This window comes from Mobula birostris, chromosome 3 (assembly GCF_030028105.1).
Source record: "Mobula birostris isolate sMobBir1 chromosome 3, sMobBir1.hap1, whole genome shotgun sequence".
Classification (NCBI taxonomy): Eukaryota; Metazoa; Chordata; class Chondrichthyes; order Myliobatiformes; family Myliobatidae; genus Mobula; species Mobula birostris.
In genome coordinates this window covers 175,439,514-175,458,156 of record NC_092372.1, presented here as the reverse complement: position 1 = coordinate 175,458,156, position 18,643 = coordinate 175,439,514, and the positions used below count along the sequence as shown (strand labels likewise).

At 42.6% G+C, this 18,643-nt stretch overlaps 1 long non-coding RNA gene across 1 annotated transcript in view; it reads right to left on the bottom strand.

Annotated features, from left to right (window-relative positions):
- Positions 1-17,837, bottom strand: part of LOC140195438 (uncharacterized) — a 72,602-nt gene extending 54,765 nt beyond the window's left edge. Inside the window, exon 1 of the long non-coding RNA XR_011885469.1 lies at positions 17,717-17,837. This is a non-coding gene — a long non-coding RNA (uncharacterized lncRNA). The remainder of the gene's footprint in view (positions 1-17,716) is intronic.
- Positions 17,838-18,643: the final 806 nt, after the last annotated feature.

The following is an 18,643-nucleotide window of genomic DNA, read 5'->3' as shown; positions in this document are numbered from 1 at the left end:
ATAAGATGTTGGTGAGGCCAATATCTTATTGTATTTTGTGCAATTCTGGTCACTTACCTACAGGAAAAATATCAATAGGATTGAAAGGGTATCCAGAAAATTTATAAGGATGTTGCCAGACTTGTAGGCCTGAATGGTATTAAGAAAAGTTGAATAGATTAGGAACTTATTCCCTGGAGCATGGGAGAATGAGGAGAGACTTGAAAGAGGTGTACAAAGTTATGAGGGGGTATAGATAAGGTAAAAGCAAGCAGACTTTTTCCACTGAGGTTGGGTGACACTGGAACTAAGTTAAGGGTGGAAGGTGAAAGGTTTAAGAGGAACATGACAGGGATCTTCTTTACTCCAAAGTTAGTGAAAGTATGCAATGAGCTGCCAGCAGAAGTGGTGAGTGTGAGTTTGATTTCAACATTTAAGAGAAATTTTAGTAAGTACATGAATGGGAGGGATATGGAGGGCTATGGTGCAGGTGTGAGTTGAATGGAACTCAGCAGAGTAATATTTCAACATAGACTAGATGGGCTGAAGGCCCTGTTTGTGTACTGTTGTGCTCTTTGACTTCATGACTCTGACTGCGCAGGTTAGGCAGCATTAATGGAGATTAATAAACAATTTACATTTCAGGACAAAATCCTTCATCAGGAGTAGAAAGGAAGAGCGAAGAGGCTAGAACAAGAAAGTGGGAGAGGGGAAGGAGCACAATCTAAAAGGTGATAAGTACAAAGTAAACTTATTATTGAAATACAAATATGTCACCATATACAAACCTAAGTTTCTATTTCTTGTGGGTGAACACAATAAATCCAAGAAACACAATAGAATCAGTGCAAGACCACAGTGAATAGAACAGGTAACCAACCAGTGTGCAAAAGACAACAAACTGCAAATACAAATGAAAAAAAAAGGAAATAATAATAAGTAAGCAATAAATATCAAATACATGAGATGAAAAATTCTTGAAAGTGAGCCCATTGGTTGTGGGAACAGTTCAGCGACAGGACGAGTGAAGTTGAATGAAGTTATCCCCTCTGATTCAAGAGTATGATGGTTGAGGGGTTATAACCTGATCCTGGTGGTAGGATCCTGAGGCTCCCGTACCTTGTTTCTGATGGCATCAGCAAGAGGAAAGCATGCCCAGGGTGGAGGGGGATCATTGATGTTGTTTGTTGCTTTCCTGCACAGCACTCCTTGTAGGTGTGCTCAATGGTGAGGAGGGCTTTACCTGTGATAGACTTGTCCATATCCAGTACCTTTTGTAGGATTTTCCTTTCAAGGGCACTGGTGTTTCTATACCCAGCCTTGAAACAACTAGTCATTATACTCTCCACCACACATCTATAAAGTTTGTCAAAGTTTTTCATGGCATGCCAAATCTTCAGAGAATTCTAGAGAAGTAGAGGTGCTGCTGTGCTTTCTTCTTAATTGCACCTACGTGCTAGAACCAGGGCAAATCCTCAGAAATAATAACACCGAACAATTTAATTCCTCTTGAAGTCAATAATCAGCTCCTTGGTCTTGTTGACATTGAATGAGAGGTTGTTGTGGCACCACTCAGCCAGATTTTCAATCTTCCTCTTATATGCTGATATGTCATCACTTTTGATGTGGCCAACAATAGTGGTCAGCTAACTTAAATGTAACCAGGTGACCATTGAAAAATTTTTTTTATTATTAATGTGCACTTATGTATTCACCTTGATAATTCTAAAATAGCTGCCTGTGCGTTTAAGAGAAAATGATGATGTCATTTTGCATGGGTGGAGTAGAACGAAGAGTTGCCATGTTCTAGAAAGGACGACATTCGAACGCTTTTCCCAGGTTTGGTGAGGAAAGCTGAATAATATTTGATAATATCCATGTTTGTAAATTCGTTTATACTTGTTTGTAAATCTAGAATATCAGTAACTTGACGTGTTTTACATGTGGATGCTTTAGATTTGTGCGGGTAAATTGATCAGCGCTGGAAAGCGTGATTGTGAAGTTCCTTAGTTGGCCTACTAGGTTAGCCTTTTTAGTAACAAGGTAACATATTGTAAAAGTTTATTTGTCTTTCTTTATTATTTCATGACCCAATGTGAATGTAACAGAGTAATGAGAATGTGTTAATCTCGGTTCACATAGCATGAGCGAGAACTCATTTCAAGGTCTAGCCTAGATGTGGTTGGAAGTTAAGCACGTGTGTGCCAAATGTGAGTTTATCTCTTAGTTAAGATGAGATGTATTTATTCATATTTTCGATGTTTTGTGTAAGGTACAGGGTTGGTGGGATTCTAAAATTGTTTGTGTTGTTTATTTTTAGAGTTGCCACAACAGTATAGGTTTTGTATATTTTGTTTTAGTTATGTTCATACTGCATACGTAACAAGGGTGTAGTCCGAAGTTAAACTGAGATTGTAATAGCGGGAACTGTTTTTTTAATTTATCTTGTCGTTGTTATTTTGATACCCTCTTTCTGCAATAAAACATCAAAAACACACAAAGGAATTTAAGACCCGAAAAAGTATTTGTTGTCCGGCGTCTGTATTTTACCCCAGGCTACAAAATAGATATGGCATTGGAGCTTTTCTTAGCCTCACAGTCATGAGTATAGAGCAAATAGAGCAGGGTGTTAGGCATCCAACCTTGTGGTGCACCTGTGCTGATGGAGATTATGGAGGAGAAGTTATTGACAATCATAATTCAGTGAAACTAGGTGAGGAGGAAGGTAGGTGGGTGTGGGAGGCAGAATAAAGTAAGAAGCTGGGAGGTGATTGAAAGAAAAGTTCAAGGGCTGAAGAAGAAGGAATGTGATAGGACAAGAGTGGACTGTGGGTAAAAAAGGAAGGAAGAGGGGCACCAGAGGGCGGCAATGGTCAGGTAAAGAGAAGAGGTGAGAGAGGAGCCAGTATGAGGAGTGGAAAAAGAGAGAAGGGGGAGGGGAGAAATTACATGGAGTTTGAGAAAGTGATGTTCATGCCATCAGAATGGAGGCTACACCAATGGACTATGAGGTCTTGCTCCTCCAACCTGAATGTCACCTCAATGTGGCAGTAGAAGATGATGTCAGAATGGGAATGGGATGTTGAATTAAAGTGGGTAGCCACCAGGAAATCCTGCCTTTATGGCAGATGGAGCAAAGTTGCTTGACAAAGTGGTGCCCGAATCTATTCTGGTGTAGAGGAGGCCACACCGGGACCACCGGGTACAGTAGATGGCGCCAACACCAGTGAAGTGACACCTCACCCTGAAGGACTGTTGGGGCCCTGAATGGTAGTGAGGGAGCAAGTGTATAGCACTCGTCTCACCTGCAGGAATAAGTGCCAGGAGGCACAACAGTGGAGAGAGGCAAGTAGACGAAGGAGCCATGTAGAGAGCAATCTCTACAGAAAGTGGAGAGTGAGGCAGAGGGAAGAACGTGGTAGGATTGTACTGTAGATGGCGGAAGTTACAGAGAATGATGTGCAGGATTCTTTGGTAGGTGAGAAACCTATCCCTATTATAGCAGCAGGAGGATGGGATGAGGGAATATGTGCGGGAAATAGAGTAGATGCGAGTGAGGGCATCATCAAGCCCTCACTTGCATTCTACCATCAATAATGCCCTCATCTGCACCTCCTGATCAGGCAAACATCAACCATTTCTTCCTCTCCATTGATGCTGCCGACCTGCTGAGTTCATCCAGCATTGTATGTGTATTGCTCAAGACCTCCAGCGTTTGCAGGACACCTTGTGCTTCTGTACTTCTAAAAAATTTCAGGAAAGAATTCTGTTTAGCTAAACAAATTGAAACTGGATGTTTACTCCTTTATCCCATTTATCAGAAGATCTATGAGCAAAGCTATATGCCTTCTGACTGGAAATGGATGTGAACTTTTGAAAATTACAAACCAAGCCTTTGCTGACAGGGTTGTTAGTGGACAGCAAAAATGCAACACATGCCAGAAACCAGAAACAAGAAAAAAGGATTGAAAAGGTCATTCAGCAGAAATGTTAATGGTGTTTCTGTTTTCATCGCTGCTGCCAATGTGCTGAATATTTCCAGCCTTCTCTGTTTTTGCAGAAAAAAATGAAAATAGTAGGAATTGTTAATCTTGTGGCTAAAAAGTACTTGTACAAAACTAAAATGTTATCATAAGAACATGAGAAATAAGTCATATCTATTCTCTTCAGAGAATAGAAAGGACTATATTTCACAATTCCAGTATTTTCTCTTCTTACTATTGCTGTTCATTGGTGTTCCAACCAAGGTTGATGTTGGCATAATGGAATATCAGCACCTTTTCAGACCTATTACTGGCAGCTGGTTGTCACCAATTTAATAGGAAAGAGATTCTTACTGCCTGACAATGTTATGAAATAAAATTCACTTGAAAAAAGATGTATTGTATTTTACCGGCAAGAACCCCAATAAATTGCTCACTAAGTGATGGTTTGGTATTTTTAACCACGACCATTTCACTCTGGACTTCATCATGTGAACCGACTAATTGGATTCCAGAGGTGAAGTCAAAATCACTTCATGAGGCTGCACTTGACTGGGTGCAGTGTGAAGCTGCTCTAGTCAATTGAGGACATGGATTTCTGTGGAAAAACACTCCAGAAGTTGAATCATGCTTCGTACAGAGTACATTGATTGTTGTTAGGGATCAACTACAGAAAATCACTGGGCAAATGGCAAGCGACCTTCTCACAAATAAAGTGCAAGGCAACGACTGTCTGCAACAAAAAAAGAGAGTCTGACAACATACCTTTCACATTCAATAATGCTAGCATCACAGTGTCCCCATTAACAACATGCTAGGTATCAGCTTTAATTCGAAACTCAACATGGTGGAGGAGAAGATGGCGACACGACGGCAGCGCACGCAGCCTCTCCGGTGAATGATATCTGTAATCTGTCAAGTAGGGGACCATGCACAATTCTGATTTGATGGAGACAGGCGTGAGAGTGTGGAGGAACATCTGGAGAAACTTCTGAAATGCCCACTTCACTGCCGCTGCTACTGTGTGGTAACCGGAATCTCCGGAGCAGAAGGCCCCGAAATCCTCGGCTTTGCGTGTTTCAGCGGCCGGGGCTAGGTCGAAGGCACTCAGCAGAGGATGGCGCTCGGGAGGCTGTATCGGAGGGGCTGGTCGGAGGCTCGAAGTTTTCGGACGGACGGACTCAGTGTCGGCTGTGGTTGGCTGCTTCCAAGGCATCGGCAAGTTGATGGTGCCTGGAGGTTTATGGCAGGGAGTTTCTCCCTTTTGCTGCCTGCTATCGGGGACTTGGGAGTCGATCGACTCGAGGGCTTTGAGACTATTTTTTACTGTGCCCATAGTTTGTTCTTCATCAAATTATGATATTGCTTTGCACTGCTGTAACTATATGTTATAACTATGTGGTTCTATCAGTGTTAGTCTTTGGTTTGTCCTGTTTTCTGTGACATCACTCCAGAGAAACATTGTATCATTTCTTAATTCACGTATGCATTTCTAAATGACGATAAAAGAGGACTGAGTGTTCTCATAATCTAATCTAAGCCATGCAGCGTCTGTGGTTATACGTAAGGTCGGGTTAGACCCTGGATTTCCTGCAGAGAGTGACTCTCCTCCTGACGGCCCAAAGTCTTTCAATTACTTTTTAGGCACAAATCAGGAGCATAATGGTATACCTGGATGATTGCCCTTCCAAAAGGAGAAATTCAGCCATCTAATTAGTATTCTATGCTCTGCACTAAGCATTCGTAATCTTCACAGTGCCCTCTGTGTTTATTTGCGATAAAATTCACCACAGTTACTTGCCTAGACTATTTGAACAGCACCTTGTAAATCCATGGCCCCACCCAATAAGAAGAACATGGGCAACAGGAGAAGGAAGAAGAAGTCTGAGAATCGGAGCGGGAGTGCGGAGGAAGCCATTTTTGAAGTTTTCGGGTATTTTTTCCATCGGCGTTCAGAGAGGCGGGACAGCGCAGGTGTGTGACGTCGGGCAGTGAAGCGCAGAAGATTTAAAAGGACAGAAACCCTGCTTCGGGTTTAATTCGGAGAAGTAAGTCTGAGAATCTGAGCGGGAGTGCGGAGGAAGCCATTTTTGAACGTTTCGGTTTTTTTCCATTGGCGTTCAGAGAGGCGGGACTGCGCAGGCGTGTGACGTCGGGCAGTGAAGCATGGAAAATTTAAAAGGAACACAGCCTCATACAGCGGGCAGCGTAGTTTGTGGGTGGCGGAGTGAGCCGGGAGCAGAGTGAAGGCTTAAGGGCTTCGGCTCAACGGGCTTAGGCAGAAACGGGCAAGGCGAGGAAGGTTTGGTATTAATTTTTTGTTGTTATTGGAGGAGAGGGGCAGTATGAGTGTGAGGGCAGCTTGTTGTTCTCGGTGCCGGATGTGGGAGGCCCTGGAGCCTCCTAGCCTCCCAGACGTCCACATCTGCGCCAGGTGCGCCGAGATGCAGCTCCTAAGAGACTGCGTTAGGGAACTGGAGCTGCAGCTCAATGACCTTCGTCTGGTCAGAGAGAGTGAGGAGTTGATAGAGAGGAGTTACAGGCAGGTGGTCACACCAGGGCCACAGGAGGCAGACAAGTTGGTCACGGTTAGGAGGGGGAAGGGGAAGAGTCAGGTAATAGGGAGTACCCCGGTGGCTGTGCCCCTTGACAATAGGTACTCTTGTTTGAGTACTGTTGGGGGGGACAGCTTACCTGGGGGAAGCGACAGTGACCGTGCCTCCGGCACAGAGTCCGGCCCTGTAGCTCAGAAGGGTAGGGAAAGGAAGAGGAGGGCAGTTGTAATAGGGGATTCAATAGTAAGGGGGTCAGATAGGCGATTCTGTGGATGCAGTCCAGAGACCCGGATGGTAGTTTGCCTCCCTGGTGCCAGGGTCCGGGATATTTCTGATCGCGTCCAAGATATCCTGAAGTGGGAGGGTGAGGAGCCAGAGGTCGTGGTACATATAGGTACCAATGACATAGGTAGGAAAAGGGAAGAGGTCCTGAAAGGAGAATATAGGGAGTTAGGAAGGGAGTTGAGAAAAAGGACCACAAAGGTAGTAATCTCGGGATTACTGCCTGTGCCACGTGACAATGAGAGTAGGAATGCAATGAGGTGGAGGATAAATGCGTGGCTGAGGGATTGGAGCAGGGGGCAGGGATTCACGTTTTTGGATCATTAGGACCTCTTTTGGCGCTGGTGTGACCTGTACAAAAAGGTCGGGTTACACTTGAATCCTGGGGGGACCAATATCCTGGCGGGGAGATTTGCGAGGGCTACTGAGGTGACTTTAAACTAGAATGGTTGGGGGGTGGGAATCAAATTAAAGAGACTAGGAGAGAGGAGGTTAGTCCACAACAGGAGGATGGGAACAAGTGCAGAGAGACAGAGGGGTGTAAAACGAGGGTAGAAGCAAAAAATAGTAAGGTGAAAAGTAAAAGTGGCAGACCGGTAAATCCAGGGCAAAAATCAAAAAGGGCCACTTCAACATAATTGTATAAGGGCTAAGAGTGTTGTAAAAGCAAGCCTGAAGGCTTTGTGTGTCAATGCAAGGAACATTCGTAACAAGGTGGATGAATTAAAAGTGCAGATTGTTATTAATGAATATGATATAGTTGGGATCACAGAGACATGGCTCCAGGGTGACCAAGGATGGGAGCTCAACATGCAGGGATATTCAATATTCAGGCGGGATAGACATGAAAGAAAAGGAGGTGGGGTAGCATTGCTGGTTAGTGAGGAGATTAATGCAATCAAAAGGAAGGACATTAGCCGGGAAGATGTGGAATCGATATGGGTAGAGCTGCATAACACTAAGGGGCAGAAAACACTGGTGGGAGTTGTGTACAGGCCACCTAAAAGTAGTAGTGAGGTTGGGGATGGTACTAAACAGGAAATTAGAAATGTGTGCAATAAAGGAACAGTGGTTATAATGGGTGACTTCAATCTACATATAGATTGGGTGAACCAAATTGGTAAGGGTGCTGAGGAAGACGATTTCTTGGAATGTATGCGGGATGGTGTTTTGAACCAACATGCCGAGGAACCAACTGGAGAGCAGGCTATTCTAGACCGGGTATTGAGCAATGAGGAAGGGTTACTTAGCAATCTTGTCGTGAGAGGCCCCTTGGGTAAGAGAGACCATAATATGGTGGAATTCTTCATTAAGATGGAGAGTGACATAGTTAATTCAGAAACAAAGGTTCTGAACTTAAAGGAGGGTAACTTTGAAGGTATGAGACGTAAATTAGCTAAAATAGACTGGCAAATGACACTTAAAGGGTTGACGGTGGATATGCAATGGCAAGCATTTAAAGATCGCATGGATGAACTACAACAATTGTTCATCCCAGTTTGGCAAAAGAATAAATCAGGGAAGGTAGTGCACCCGTGACTGACTAGGGAAATTAGGGATGTTATCAATTCCAAAGAAGAAGCATACAAATTAGCCAGAAAAAGTGGCTCACCTGAGGACTGGGAGAAATTCAGAGTCCAGCAGAGGAGGACAAAGGGCTTAATTAGGAAAGGGAAAAAAGATTGAGAGAAAACTGTCAGGGAACATAAAAACTGACTGTAAAAGCTTTTATAGATATGTGAAAAGAAAAAGATTGGTTAAGACAAATGTAGGTCCCCCACAGACAGAAACAGGTGAATTGATTATGGGGAGCAAGGACATGGCATACCAATTGAATAACTACTTTGGTTCTGTCTTCACTAAGGAGGACATAAATAATCTTCTGGAAATAGTAGGGGACAGATGGTCCAGTGAGATGGAGGAACTGAGGGAAATACATGTTAGTAGGGAAGTGGTGTTAGGTAAATTGAAAGGATTAAAGGCAGATAAATCCCCAGGGCCAGATGGTCTGTATCCCAGAGTGCTTAAGGAAGTAGCCCAAGAAATAGTGGATGCAATAGTCATAATTTTTCAAAACTCTTCAGATTCTGGACTAGTTCCTGAGGATTGGAGGGTGGCTAATATAACCCCACTTTTTAAAAAAGGAGGGATAGAGAAACTGGGGAATTATAGACCGGTTAGCCTAACATTGGTGGTGGGGGAAATGCTAGAGTCAGTTATCAAAGATGTGATAACAGCACATTTGGAAAGCGGTGAAATCATCGGACAAAGTCAGCATGGATTTGTGAAAGGAAAATCATGTCTGACGAATCTCATAGAATTTTTTGAGGATGTAACTAGTAGAGTGGATAGGAGAGAACCAGTGGATGTGGTATATTTGGATTTTCAAAAGGCTTTTGACAAGGTCCCACACAGGAGATTAGTGTGCAAACTTAAAGCACACGGTATTGGGGGTAAGGTATTGATGTGGATAGAGAACTGGTTGGCAGACAGGAAGCAAAGAGTGGGAATAAACGGGACCTTTTCAGAATGGCAGGCAGTGACTAGTGGAGTACCACAAGGCTCAGTGCTGGGACCCCAGTTGTTTACAATACATATTAATGACTTAGATGAGGGAATTAAATGCAGCATCTCCAAGTTTGCGGATGACACGAAGCTGGTCGGCAGCGTTAGCTGTGAGGAGGATGCTAAGAGGATGCAGGGTGACTTGGATAGGTTAGGTGAGTGGGCAAATTCATAGCAGATGCAATTTAATGTGGACAAATGTGAAGTTATCCACTTTGGTGGCAAGAACAGGAAAACAGATTATTATCTGAATGGTGGCCGATTAGAAAAAGGGGAGGTGCAACGAGACCTGGGTGTCATTGTACACCAGTCATTGAAAGTGGGCATGCAGGTACAGCAGGCGGTGAAAAAGGCGAATGGTATGCTGGGATTCATAGCAAGAGGATTCGAGTACAGGAGCAGGGAGGTACTACTGCAGTTGTACAAGGTCTTGGTGAGACCACACCTGGAGTATTTTGGTCCCCTAATCTGAGGAAAGACATCCTTGCCGTAGAGGGAGTACAAAGAAGGTTCACCAGATTGATTCCTGGGATGGCAGGACTTTCATATGATGAAAGACTGGATCGACTAGGCTTATACTCGTTGGAATTTAGAAGATTGAGGGGGAATCTTATTAAAACGTATAAAATCCTAAAGGGATTGGACAGGCTAGATGCAGGAAGATTGTTCCCAATGTTGGGGAAGTCCAGAACGAAGGGTCACAGTTTGAGGATAAAGGGGAAGCCTTTTAGGACCGAGATTAGGAAAAACTTCTTCACACAGAGAGTGGTGAATCTGTGGAATTCTCTGCCACAGGAAACAGTTGAGGCCAGTTCATTGGCTATATTTAAGAGGGAGTTAGGTATGGCCCTTGTGGCTAAAGGGATCAGGCTGGTACAGGGTTCTGAGTTGGGTGATCAGCCATGATCATACTGAATGGTGGTGCAGGCTCGAAGGGCTGAATGGACTACTTCTGCACCTATTTTCTATGTTTCTATGTTTCTAGGAACATGGGGACACAGACATCTGCAGATCTTCTTGAAAACAGCACACCATCCAGTCAGAAATACATCACTGATCCTGCATCGTCACTGGGCCTAAATTCTGGAATTTTCTCCCCAACACCTCTCGGACTATGTTCATCAGAAGGACACTTCCTAACTTTTGCTAGAAGAACACTTACTACCCATCAGGTTCTTTCAGAATTTCTTAAAACCTTCCTGTGAAACTGTATTCATCCTTTTTCCTTCTTATGCCCTTCAGACTAATATGGATCATTTCCTCCTCATCTAGCGGTCAATTTGTGCTTCTTGGCTTCTGCTCTAATGAGCCACAAAGTGAGTACATTCTGCAATGTGGTATTCATGAAAATCTCAGCATCAGCATGAGCTGCAGTATCATCAGCTTTTGCTCAAGCTCAAGCTCCAAAACCAAGAGTTCGAAGACCACCAATTGAAAACGTATCATGAGTGAGGACATGGGAAGGATCCTGAGTACCTACATGGTATAGGATTTACTTTCTTGCTGGTCAGTAGTATCTAGCCCCATCTTTACTCTTAGATTACCTTACTTAACAGAAATAAACTAAGTTTAAAAGGAATGAGGTTACATGCCTGTTCCAGCCTGTCGCTTCCCTTCTGCTAACCTCTGTCAGATGTGTAATCACTTGCTCTCTCAATAGCCCTGCAGTTTTTTCCTCACTCAGCTATTTATTCAGTTTCCTTATGAAAGTCACTCATGAACCTGCATTTCCCACAAATTTAGGCATTCAATCCAAATTACAATTACTTAGATAGCAATTGAAAATCAAAGAACAAAGAGTGCTGGAAATCAGAAATAAAAACAGAAAATGGTGGAGATGCTTTGCAGAAGAGAAGCATCTGCAGAGTGAAAAAACAGATTAATGTGTCACTTGGAGGATCCTTCATCAGAACTAAACCACTGAGATTACGAGTTAGCTTTAGGTTGCAGAGATGGTGGAAGGAGGTGTGAGATGGGATAGAATAATTGGACAGAGTCCTGGGCAAAGAGAATAATTTGACAGCCAGCTACTTCACAAACATCATACTCAGCAATTCAGGAACAGTTTCATCCTCTCTGCCATCCAATTCCTAAATGGACGTTAAACTCATGAACACTATCTCACTTATATTATTTCTGTTTTAGCACTATTTTTAATTTAACTGAGGAGCAGGAGTGGGTGCCGTGGCTGTTACAAAGGAAAAGGTGCTAGGCATACTCAAAGGTCTTAAGTTGGATAAGTCACCTGGACCAGATGGACTACATCCCAGAGTCCTGAGAGAGGTTGCTGAAGAGATAACAGATGCATTGGTCATGATTGTTCAAGAATCACTTGCTTCTGGCATGGTCCCAGAGAAATGGAAGATTGCAAATGTCAATCCACTCTTTAAGGAGAGAGGGAAGGCAAAAGAAAGGAAATTATAGGCCAGTTAGCTTGACCTCAATGGTTGGGATAGTGTTGGAGTCTATTATTAAGGATGAGGTCTTAAGGAACTTAGAGATTAACGATAAAATAAATCAAAGTCAGCATGGTTTCTGCAAAGTTTTTAAACTTAGTTTTGCATGGTTTTTGCCTGACAAATCTGTTAGAGTTCTTCGAGGAAGTAACGAGCAGGGTGACAAAGGAGAGACAGTGGATGTCATTTATTTGGACTTTCAGGAGGCATTTAATAAAGTGCCACGCATGAGGGTGCTGAATAAGATAAAATCCTATGGTGTTACAGGAAAGATACTGGTATAGATAGCGAAATGGCTGACAGGCAGAAGGCAGAGAATGGAAATGAAAGGGGCCTTTTCCAATTGGCTGCCAGTGACTAGTAGTATTTCTCAGGAGTCAGTATTGGGACCGCTACTTTTCAAATATTTGTCAAATATTAGGATAATGGAATTGATGGCTTTGTGGCAAAAGTTTGCAGATGATGCGAAGATAGGTGGAGAGGTAGGTAGTGCTGAGGAAGCAATGCGATTGCAGCAGGACTTAGACGAATTAGAAGAATGGGCAAAAAAGTGGCAGATGGAATACAGTGTTGGGAAATATAAGATAATGCATTTTGGTAAAAGGAATAATAGTGTGGACTATTATCTAAATAGGGAGAAGGTTCAAACATCAGAGGTGCAGAGGGACTTAGGGATCCTTGTGCAAAACTCCCAGAAGGTTAATTCACGGGTTGAGTCTGTGATAAAGAAGGTAAATGCAATGTGGCACTTATTTTAAGGGGAATAGAATATAACAGCAAGGAGATAATGCTGAGCCTTTATAAGACACTAGTCAGGCTGCACTTAGAGTACTGTCAACAATTTGAGCCCCATATCTTAAAAAGGTGTGTTGTCATTGGAGGGGGTCCAGAGAAGGTTCATGAGGATGATTCTGGGAATGAAGGGGTTAACATATGAGGAGCATTTGGCAGCTTTGGGCCTGTACTCACTGGGAATGCGGGGGATCTCATTGAAACCTACCAAATGTTGAAAGGACTAGATAGGGTGAATGTGGAGAGGATGTTTCCTGTGGTGGGGATATCCAGAACTAAAGGGCGCAGCCCCAAAATTGAGGGGCGATCCTTTAGAACAGAGGTAAGGAGGAATTTTTTTAAAGCCAGAGAATAGTAAATCTGTGGAATGCTCTGCCACAGACTGCTGTAGATGCCAAGTCTATGGGTATATTTAAAGTGGAAGTTGACCGTTTCCTGATCAGTCAGGGCATCAAAGTTTATGGTGAGAAGGCAGGTGTATGGGATCTGGGATCAGCCATGATAAACTGACAGACTCAATGGGCTGAATGGCCTAATTCTACTCCTATGTCTTATGGTCTTAAGTATTGCATTGTACTGCTGCTGCTAAATTAATAAATTTCACAACATATGGCAATGATATTAAACCTGATGCTGATGTATTAATGTAAGTGAATAGTTAAACAAAGTTGTGAAATCTGTGATGGGTATTCACTTTCCAGGGCCTCAAGAGGCTTACTTCTGACAGCTTTCCAGCACAACTGTATGCCTTTTCCAGAGAGTCAGAGTTGTTTGTGACAAAGTTAAACTTCTAAACAATATTCCTTGCTCAGCTTCTTGTAAACAAATAACAATAATGTCTTGCTGTCCCATGCTTAGAATGAGAAGAATGAGCGGAGATTTGATAGAGGTATATAAAATTATGATGGGTATAGACAGAGTGAATGCAAGCAGGCTTTTTCCACTGAGGCTAGGAGAGAAAAAAACCAGAAGACATGGGTTAAGGGTGAAGGGGGAAAAGTTTAAAGGGAACATGGGGGGGGGGGCTTCTTCACACAGAGAGTGGTGTGAGTGTGGAATGAGCTGCCAGATGAAGTGGTAAATGCAGGCTCACTTTTATCATTTAAGAAAAACTTGGACAGGTACATGGATGAGAGGTGTATGGAGGGATATGGTCCAGGTGCAGGTCAGTGGGACTAGGCAGAAAAATGGTTCGGCACAGCCAAGGGCCAAAAGGCCTGTTTCTGTACTGTAATGTTTCTATGGTTCTATGTTCTATGGTTTAATCAATGTAAGAAAATGGGGTTATGCTAACAGGCCTTTATCAAACCAGACAGCACCATCTGGATTGCTTGCACCATTGTGACTGAAAAAGTCCAAATGCAGATAATATCAATCAGTAGCAAAACAATATAAATGTTAGAAAGCACTGGGGATTGATAGGAATGACAGAAAGATTGGGTGATGGAAGAAGAACTAGAATTCATTCCTCAGCCTTCAGTTTCTGCAACAGATGAGTCATCTGCAACTCGTTGGTATGTTCCTTTATTTTGTCAGGTTTGTACCTGTTTTTGGATATTCTAATTAATTTTCTGTAATTCAGAAATCTTTTACAAATCAGAAACCTTCTGTGAGTTTTAAATGTGTTAAGAACAAAATGTGGAAAGCACTGTCTAAATGTAAAGATGCATGATTAAAAAATAAAATAAACTGTTTTAAACTACTTTGTTAGCTGAAGTATCTCCTTTTTGGTAGGGAGGGGGAACCCACCACTCAAGTATTCGACACAGAGACTAAACAGGGAGGTAAGTGAGTTCTTGAAGGTTAGGTAGACACATTATAAACTCCCTATTATGAAGGTACCCACAGATACTAATAAATCGAATAGAGCTTACAATCTCTTTTCAAGTTTCAGGCTTTGCAGATTGCAGACAGTGAACCCAGTACCATCACAAATCCACATCACCCTGTTGCAGCGAACAAATACATAAATGGAAAATTTGTGTTACATTAGGCAGTGTCTGGAGAGAGAGAAAAATTGAGTCAATATTACACATGGTAACCTTACAACAGAAATATCCGGCTCTAATGCAACTTGAGAAAGTTTGTCATCTAAATTGTTGAACTCGCTTTTGAGTTCTAAAGGCCAACTGGATGATGAGGTTCTGTTCCTCAAGCTTAGATTGGGCTTCAGTGAAGTAACACAGGTGGCCGCAGACCTATAGTGCGGGAAATGGGATGGAGAAGTGAAATGACAGGACAGAGGAGGCTTAGGATTACCTTTGTAGTCTGAATGCAGGTGTTCTGCAAAACAGTCACCCACCCTGAAGCTGGTTTCTCCATTGTAGTGGCGACCACCCTGTGAATACAGTGCACAGACTTGGAAGAGGTGCTGGTGAATTACTGTTTCATCAGAAAGGACTGTTTGGATTCCTGGGTTGTATGAAAGGTTGAGTTAAAAGTTGTGTCTCCTGCTGTTGCCTAGCAAAGTGCCAGAAGAAGGAAGCTCCTGGCGAAGATGGAAGTGTGGACCTGGGTATCACAAGGAGAATGGACCCATCAGTATGCTGATATAGGAGAGAGAGGATGGAACACCATCTTGTGATTGTTATTAATAAAGGAGGCAGAAGAACATAGAACATAAAACAATACAGGCTCTTTAGCCCACTAGTACCAACCTACAACTTACCCCAAGATCAATCTACCCATTTTCTCCCACATAGTCTTTCATTGTTCTATCATCCACATGCCTATCTAAGAGTGCCTTATATGTCCCTAATGTATCTGCCTCTACTGTCACCTCTGGCAGTGCTTTCCATTCATCTTCCACTCTCTGTGTAAAAAAAAAAACTACCTCTGTTATCCTACTATATTTTCCTCCAGTCACCATATTAGCCCCTTGTATTAGCCATTCTGCCCTGGGAAAAACAATCTCTGGCTATCCACTCAATCTGTGTCTCTTATCACCAAGTCACCTCACATCCTCATTTGCTCCAAAGGGAAAGGCCCCAGCTCAGCCTACCTGTCCTCCCAGCATTCTGGTAATTCTCTTCAGCATCTCCTCCAAAGCTTCCACATCCTTCTTGTAATGAGGTGAGCAGAAATGAACACAATATTTCATCTGGTCTAACCAAGGTTTTATAGAGCTGTAACGTTCCCTTGTCACTTAGGTTTCCTCTCTTGATGGATAGAGCCCGAGCTGTCTGCCATTTCCAATATCTTCTATTTGCTTCCAGTTCTCTGTAACAGTTCCTACATTTTCACGGATTTTACATGTCTCCCTGTGTTTTATTTCACTCTCTCTCTCACCTCTATCATTAATCTATTGACCTTTATACATAGTATCTCACATGGCAATCTTGGACTCACTCATTCAATCAGAGGTGTTACCTTGTCCTGTCAATCCCTCCCTTACCTCCCTGCAACTTAAAGATAAGTTGTTTTTCAACATCCCCAGTTTTGATGGAGGGTCTTCAAACTGAAACATTAGCTCTGTTTCTTTTTCCATAGATGCCGTTCACAGCATGTTCTGTGATTTAACTTACCATTAAAAGCAAATTCCTTCATTTTACTCCTAGAATTTTCACTAATCATTTTAAACAGTCCTGGTCAATGAGAACAGTTTCAGTTTACCTGTCATGATTTACCGTGTATCTCTCTCAATCTTCACTGCTGTTGGGAGAACAGTGATAGCTTCTTTATTTACAGAAGTCCCTCGTCAATGAAATCATTTGAGTAAATCTGTTTTGATATTCTCAATGTAGGAATAGATGTCAGAACTGGATGGCAGTGATGACCTGAACAGTTTTTATAAAGGTTCAAAATGACCTTCTTGTGTGTTCTGTGCTTTTATTTATGAAGTTCTGGATCAATATCCTTCATTAACCACTTTTTCAAACTGCCCTGTCACTGATGTAGCTTTGTGTAAATATACATACTGTAGAGTATAGAAATAAACCGCACAGCACCGTGCATGTCCTTCAGTCCACAATGTTGTGCCAACCTTATAACCTACTCTAAGATCAATCTAACCTTTCCTTCCAATGTAGCCCTCCAAATTTCTATCCATCTGTACATCCAGTTTAGAACTGCACCATTTAAACTATTGAACCATTCTTCTTTTCTTCCCAAAATGTACTATGATCCACATTTCCGCTTGAGAATGTTATAAATACGTCAGGATTTATAACATGTTATAAATACGTCAAGAGAGCGTAAACAGAGGGGAACAGAGACCTGAAAGTGTATTTTCTGCTCTCCAATTTCCGCTTTATAAATTACAAGATGTGAAGCTGAGGAAGGGCAGATCAGCCAGGCTGAGTAGAATATGCACGTTGTGCCATGTGGGCAGACACTCCCGGCAAGCCAGAAAACAAAGGCAGGTGTTGTCTGTAGATCTAACAGCTTGAACTCCAGGTTTTGGAGCTGAAGCAGAGGCTGGAGTCATCCTGACGTATCAGTGAGGCTGAAAACTTCATGATTAGTACATTTAGAGTGGTTGGTCATAATGCAGCTCAAGTGCATGATGAAGGGAGTGGTCTCCGATTTCCTCCCACAGTCCAAATTCAGAACAGTTAGTAAGTAAATTAGCCATTGTAAACTATCCTGTGAATAGGCAAGGGTTAAATTGGTAGCTTCAGGGCAGTGTGGCTCAAAGGGCTGGTTGCACACAGCTTCTCTAAATTAATAATTAATTAATCAGACTGGCTGCATCAAACAGATAATACAGGGGGTTCCCGTGAGTCCATCACTCTCAAAAACAGGTCTTCCCTCCTGGATTGTGGTATGGCTGATGGTTTCTTGGGTTAGTGCAGTCAGAGCCTGAATAAAAGGAATAGAATCATAGAACATGGGAACAATGGGCCCACGCCGACTAGGATTCCCAGCTAAACTAATCCCATTTGCCTATATTTGACCCATTTCTCCCCAAACTTTACATATCCATGTATCTGCTTAGAACCTTTCTAATGTTGTTATAATGTACCTGCATTTCCTCAACACAGACCACCCTCTAGGTGAAAAGGCTGCCCTACCAGTTCCTATTAAACCTCTATAGGATCGAAATAGGGTATCTAAACGATCATTTCCATGCCAACCAGTAGGAACCTATGCATTTTTCTCTCACCTTCCACGACTTGACCAGTAGTCTTCAATGCCTGGGCAATTCAGATGCTTATGTAGTTACTTCCTAAATGTTGTCAGCATCTTTGCTTCCACCACTCCCTCTGGCAGAGCACTTGCGATCCTCACCATTCTCCGGGTGATAAAAAAGCCTCCCACAGATGTGCCGCAAAACTGCACAGAAGGAAGAAAAGGGGAGAAAAAGACAATAGTGATGGAAGATTCAAAAGAGGATAGACATGTGCTTATGTGGTTGTACATGTGGTTCCAGGATGTTTTGTTGTTTCAGTGGTGCTGGGGCCAGAGATGTCACTGAACAGCTGCTAAGCATCTAAAGTGGGAGGGTAAGTAGCCAACAGTCATGTCAGTACCAGCAATATGGATATAAAAAGAAATAGGATCCCCAAAGAAGTTGCAGAATTAGGAGGAGGTTTTAAGAAGCAGGCACTCAAAGGCAGCAATCTCCAGAAACATTCTCACTATGTTTTTTCTTTTTTTTGTATTTTTTCTCTTTTTGCACTCTTTACTTATATATATCAAACAACAAATTTCATGACATGCAGTATGCCAGTGATATTAAACAAGATTCTGATTTTGAATCTGAGTCACTACTACTGCTGTGTGTTGGTGTTGGTGAGAGCAGAAATAGAAAGATAAAGCAGGAAGCTGACCATGTGGTAGAAGAACTAACCTGGCAGAGGAGAGCAAAACTGAAATTATTGATTATAGTATCATAGAATCATAGAAATCTACAGCACATTACAGGCCCTTCAGCCCACAATGTTGTGCCAACCATGTAACCTACTCCTGAAACTGCCTATAATTACCCTACCCCATAGCCCTCTATTTTTCTAAGCTCCATGTACCTATCTTAGAGTCTCTTAAAAGACCCTATTGTATCCAGCTCCACCATCTTTGCTGGCAGTGCATT